We start from the raw sequence: 7,335 nt of genomic DNA, 5'->3' as shown, positions 1-7,335 counted from the left end.
AAATATCAAATTTCACCATATATATTATATACTGTACTTAAAATATCAAATTTCAGATAATATATATTATATACTGTACATAAAATATCAAAGTACACAAAATATACATTATATACTGTACATAAAATAACAAATTTCACCAAATATATTATATACTATACATAAAATATCAAAGTACACCAAATATATATTATATACTGTAGATAAAGTAAGAAATCACACCTAATATATATTATATAAATACATAAAATATCAAATTTCACCATATACGTTATATACTCTACATAAAATAACAAAGTACACCAAATATATATTATATATTGTACATAAAATGTCAAATTTCACCAAGTATATATTACACACTGTACATAAAATGTAAAACTACGCCAAATATATATTATGTACTGTACATAAAATACCAAATTTCACCTAATTTATATTATATACTGAACATAGAATATCAAAGTACACCAAATATATATTATCTACTGTATATAAAATGTAAAAGCACACCAAATATATATAATATACTGTACATAAAATATCAAATTTCACCAAATATATTATTTACTGTACATAAAATATGAAAGTACACCAAACAGATATTATATACTGTACATAAAATATGAAAGCACACCAAATATACATTATATGCTGTACAAAAAATATCAAATTTCACCAAATATATGTTATACACTTTACATAAAATATCAAATTTCACCAAATATATATTATAAACTGTACATTAAATATCAGTGTACACCAAAGTGATATAATGTACTGTACATAAAATATCAAGTTTCACCAAATATATATTATATACCGTACATAAAATATCAAATTTCACCATATACATTATATACTGTACATAAAATATCAAATTTCAGAAAATATATATTATATATTGTACATAAAATATCAAATTTCACCAAATACATATTATCTACTGTATATAAAATATCAAAGTACACCAAATATATATTATATACTGTACATAAAATATCAAATTTCACCAAATATATATTGCATTGTATACATAAAATATGAAATTTCACCAAATATGTATTGTATTCTGTACATATAATATCAAATTTTACCAAATATATATTATATACTGTACATAAAATATCAAATTTCACCAATTATATACTATATACTGTACATAAAATATGAATGTACACCAAATATATATTATGTACTAACCATAAAATATGAAAGTACACCTAATATATATTATATACTGTATATACAATATAAAATTTCACCAAAAAATATTATATACTGTATATAAAATATCAAATTTCACCAAATATATATTATATACTGTACATACAATATCAAATTTCACCAAATATAAGTTATATACTGTATATAAAATATCAAATTTCACCAAATATATATTATACATGGTACACAAAATATGAAATTACAGCAAATATATATTATATACTGTACATAAAATATCAAATTTCACCAAATATATATTATATACTATACATAAAATATCAAAGTACACCAAATATATATTATATACTGTACGTAAAATGTCAAATTTCACGAAACATATATTATATACTGAACATAAAATATCAAATTTCACCAAATATATATTATATACTGTATATAAAATATCAAATTTCACCAATTATATACTATATACTGTTTATAAAAGATCAAATTTCAACAAATATATACTATGTACTGTACATAAAATATCAAACTGCACCAAATACGTATTATATACTGTACCTAAAATTTGGAAGTACACCAAATATATATTATGTACTGTACATAAAATACCAAATTCCTCCAAATGTATATTATATACTGTACATGAAATATCAAATTTCACCAAATGTATATTATATACTGTACATATAATATCTAATTTCACCACATACATATTATATACTGTACATAAAATATCAAATTTCACCAAATATATACTATGTACTGTACATAAAATATCAAACTTCAGCAAATATATATTACATACTGTACATAAAATATGGAAGTACACCAAATATATATTATACACTGTACATAAAATATCAAATTCCTCCAAATATATATTTTATACTGTACATATAACATCAAATTTCATCATATATATATTTTTTACTGTATATAAAATATCAAATTTCCCCAAATATATATTATATACTGTACATAAAATATGAAAGTACACCAAATATATATTTTATACTGTACATAAAATATCAAATTTCACCAAATATATATTATGTACTGAACATAAATTATCAAAGTACTCCAAATATATATTATATACTGTTCATAAAATATCAAATTTCACCAAATATATATCATATACTGAACATAAAATATCACATTTCACCAAATATATATTATATACTGTACATAAAATATCAAAGATCACCAAACATATATTATATACTGTACATAAAATATCAAATTTCACCAAATGTATACCATGTACTGTACATAAATTATCAAACTACACCAAAAATATATTATATACTGTACATATATGATGGAAGTACACCAAATATTTATTATATACTGTACATAAAATATCAAATTCCACCAAATATATATTATATACTGTACATAAAATATGGAAGTACTCTAAATATATATTATATACTGTACATAAAATATGGAAGTACACCAAATATGTATTATATACTGTACTTAAAATATCAAATTACACCAAATATATATTACATACTGTTTGTAAAATATCAAATTTCACCATATATATTTTATATACTGTACATAAAATATCAAATTTCACCAAATATATATTAGTTACTGTTCATTAAATATGAATGTACACCAATATATATTATATACTGTATATAAAATATCAAATTTCACCAAATATATTTTATATGCTGTACATAAAATATCAAATATACCAAATATATAGCAGATACTGTACATAAAATATGAAAGTACACCAAATATATATTATATGCTGTATATAAAATATTAAATTTCACCAAATATATACTATATACTGTATATAAAATATGAAAGTACGGGTAATATATATTATATACTGTACATAAAATATCAAATTTCAACAAAGACATATTATATACTGTACATGAAATGTCAAAGTACACCAAATATATATCATATACTGTACATAAAGTATCAAATTTCACCAAATATATTATACTGAGCATAAAATATCAAATTTCCCCAAATATATATTATATACTGTACATAAAATATCAAATTTCAACAACTATATATTATATACTGTACATAAAATATGAAAGTACACCAAAAATATATTGTATACTGTATATAAAATATCAAATTTCTCCAAATGTATATTATCTATTGAACATAAAATATCAAATTTCACCAAATATATATTATATACTTTATATAAAATATCTAATTTAACCAAATATATATTATATACTGTACATAAAATATCAAATTTCAACAACTATATATTATATACTGTACATAAAATATGAAAGTACACCATATATATATTAAATACTATACATATAATATGGAAGTACACCAAACATATATTATATACTGTTCATAAAATATCAAATTTCACCGAATATATATTATATACGGTATATACAATATCTAATTTCACCAAATATATATTATATACTGTGCATAAAATATCAAACTACACCAAATACATATTATATACTGTATATAAAATATGGAAGTACACCAAATATATATTATATACTGTACATAAAATATGAAATTACACCAAATATATGTTATATACTGTACCTAAAATATCAAATTTCACCAAATATATATTATATACTGTACATAAAATATCAAACTACACCAAATACATATTATATACTGTACATAATATATGGAGGTACACCAAATATATATTATATACTGTACATAAAGTATGAAATTACACCAAATATATGTTATATACTGTACATAAAATATCAAATTTCACCAAATATATATTATATACTGAACATAAAATATCAAATTTTACGAAATATATATTCTATACTGTACATGAAATATCAAATTTCTCCAAATATATATTATATACTGTACATAAAATATCAAATTTCACCAAATATATACTATGTACTGTGCCACCGTGGGTCTTGAAAAACAGGCATCTGTCCCCACCTGTACCCACACAGCCTTGCCTGCTTCCTGCTGGAGTCTTAGCTGATTTTTGTGTTCTGCTGCCACTTTAATATTCAGCTTTTATTTATTTATTTTTTGGAGACAGGGACTCACTCTGTTGCCTAGGCTGGAGTGCAGTGGCACTGCAGCCTCCACCTTCCGGGTTCAAGTGATTCTCCTACTTCAGCCTCCCAAGTAACTGGGACTACTGCAGGCGTACACCACCCAGCCAGGCTACTTTTTGTAGAGACGCGGTTTCGCCATGTTACCAAGGCTGGTCTCAATCTCCTGAGTTCACATGATTTGCCCTCCTTGGCCTCTCAAAGTGCTAGGATTATAGGTGTGAGCCACCACGCCCTGCCAGTCTCCAGCTTTCTGTGTAAAGCTATTTAACGAAGTAGCCCATGTCTTTAAAAAGTGGATACAGTTGATCCTCAGCATGTATTTGTTTCCTGATAACTGATTAGCCTTTTGAAAAAACAGTATACACAAAATGTCGTTTTCGTATTCTGGTCCCTTGTACAGCCTCTCAGACCTTGGAATCATTGCCTCATCCACGTTGATTTTCATGCAGTTCTCACTTATTAATCACAGCAACTGTCATAAACCCAGTTTTTCAAAGATAAAGCATCATCCAAAGGAATTTAGCCTGGGCTAGTGTTGCAGTGAATGACCTTGAGTGAGTAGTTGGTGCTGTGTCTGACAGATGGCAAAAGCATTGCTGTGTTTACCTCAAAATTAAAAATATTCCAAGGCACCCTGTGAGTTCACAGTGGCACCCTGTGAGTTCTCACGGTGGCACCCTGTGAGTTCTCACGGTGGCACCCTGTGAGTTCTCACGGTGGCACCCTGTGAGTTCTCACGGTGGCACCCTGTGAGTTCTCACGGTGGCACCCTGTGAGTTCACGGTGGCACCCTGTGAGTTCACGGTGGCACCCTGGGGTACCTTGGTGTAGTAGTTGGGAACCATGGGTCAGAGGTTCTATTTTTATAAAGGGGTGATTTATATCTTTAATCAAAATGGAGGTAGGGACAGATCTTTCAAGGGAGGTGTGGGTTGTTTATATTTTTAACACAATTGTAGGCTTCTCTTTTGAGAAGGTAGATTTCCGTGTTGTATCTGATCATGGCAGTGTCTCAGAAGGCTGAGTGTCTGCCTTAAGTTTACGTTGTCAATGCAGTTTAGAGGGTAAACATGTCTGTGGACATAGTTGAACTGGGTTTTTGAAGATGTAATTACCAATTTACATCATGGCCAAATTAGAATTATTATTTTTAATTGGAATTATTATTTTTAAAAAACATTTTACTTTTTGAGACGGGTCACCCAGGCTGGAGTGCATTGATGCAGTCATGGCTCATTACAGCCTCGACTTCCCAAGCCCAAGTGAACCTCCCACCTCAGCCTCCCTAGTAGCTGGGGCTACAGGTGTGGGCCACCACTCCCAGGTAATTTTTAAATTTTTGATAGAGACAGGGTCTTGCTCTTTTGCTCAGGTTGGTTTCCACCCTGGCCTCAAGCAATTTTCCCACCTTGGCCCCGCAAAAGACTGGGATTATAGGTGTGAGTCACTGCACCTGGCCCCAGATTGAAATCAGTAGGCCCCTGAGTAATGGGTGTCAGATGAGCCTTCATGAACTTGGAGGAAGGGGGTGGGGGGGGTGAGCCCCTAATTTAATCAGCAACTTCAAAAAGACACATCCCATCAGCATTGCTAAGAAAAAAATGTCTGTATTGGTGGAAGATGGGGAACTGTTGTTGCAGGTTTGCGGTGTTCTTGGTATCTTGCATGTTTCATTAATTGTTTTTCTGTATTTGTGGGAAAGGTGGTAATAATTAGCTAACAGTATGGCGTGGTCCTGTGGCCAGCACTGGGAATGCAGCAGTTTCCTTGGTCCTTGTAGTAGCCCTGTGAGGCACTTGCTTTATGTAGGAGAGGATACAGGCCTAGAGAGGGGAGCACGCCCTGCCTGAGTTTGCTGGGAAACGGCAAGGCTGGGATTCAACCTATGAAGTTTGCTCGGAGCCCCATGGCTCTTAACTGGGTGATGGACTTAAGATTTTTTTTTTTTTTTTGAGACAGAGTCTCGCTCTGTCGCCCAGGCTGGAGTGCAGTGGCGCAATCTCGGCTCACTGCAAGCTCCGCCTCCCGGGTTCCCGCCATTCTCCTGCCTCAGCCTCCCGAGTAGCTGGGACTACAGGCGCCCGCCACCACACCCGGCTAATTTTTTGTATTTTTAGTAGAGATGGCTTTCACCGTGTTAGCCAGGATGGTCTTGATCTCCTGACCTCGTGATCCACCCACCTCGGCCTCCCAAAGTGCTGGGATTACAGGTGTGAGCCATCGCGCCCGGCGAACTTAAGATCTTTAAGACCAAACTGCATGCAGGTTGTTTGCCTAGGAGGTTGAGCATTTAAAAATTTGTTTTGACCTCATTTTTTTCTTCAAATTAACACCTTCATTAGCCTTCCCTTCCATTTGAAGGATTTCTAGATTAGTGGTTGGCCTTGTGAAATAGAGAAGCTTTCCAAAGAGGGGAAGAAGAGGGGCTAGCCTTTGCCATCTTGGATGAGTGGTGGTTTTTATACAGTTGTTATACAGAAAGCACATGTAAATGTCAGGTGTAATCCCAACACCTAGGGATGATGCTTTTTGTTGGATATCCTTCCAGTCTTTTTTCCAGCATATATATTTATCTACTGGAAGGAAAGCAGATGAATAAACACAGAATTCTGTGCAGCAGATGAAAGGAGTCAGACCCTTTTTATTCCCCCTAAGTTCTGTCTCAGGCTCTAAAGGTCCTTCTTATTTATTTATTTATTTATTTATTTTGAGACGGAGTCTCTGTCTGTCGCCAGGCTGGAGTGCAGTGGTGCGATCTCGGCTGACTGCAACCTCCACCTCCTGGGTTCAAGCAATTCTCCTGCCTTAGCCTCCCGAGTGGCTGGGATTACAGGCATGCGCCACCACGCCTGGCTAAAATTTTTTGTATTTTTAGTAGAGACGGAGTTTCACAATGTTGGCCAGGGTGGTCTCGAACTCCTGACCTTGTGATCCGCCTACCTTGGTCTCCCAAAGTGCTGGGATTACAGGCATGAACCACCGCAACCAGCCTAAAAACCCTTCTTTAAAGCATACCATGAGGTGACAAAAGTAAGCTGTAGAGCAGTGTATGAAGTATGGCCTCGTTCGTGTCACTGCT

Source organism: Gorilla gorilla, chromosome 14 (assembly GCF_029281585.2).
Source record: "Gorilla gorilla gorilla isolate KB3781 chromosome 14, NHGRI_mGorGor1-v2.1_pri, whole genome shotgun sequence".
Lineage (NCBI taxonomy): Eukaryota > Metazoa > Chordata > Mammalia > Primates > Hominidae > Gorilla > Gorilla gorilla.
The sequence above is the reverse complement of the archived record's forward strand: the minus strand, read 5'-3'. Positions refer to the sequence as shown.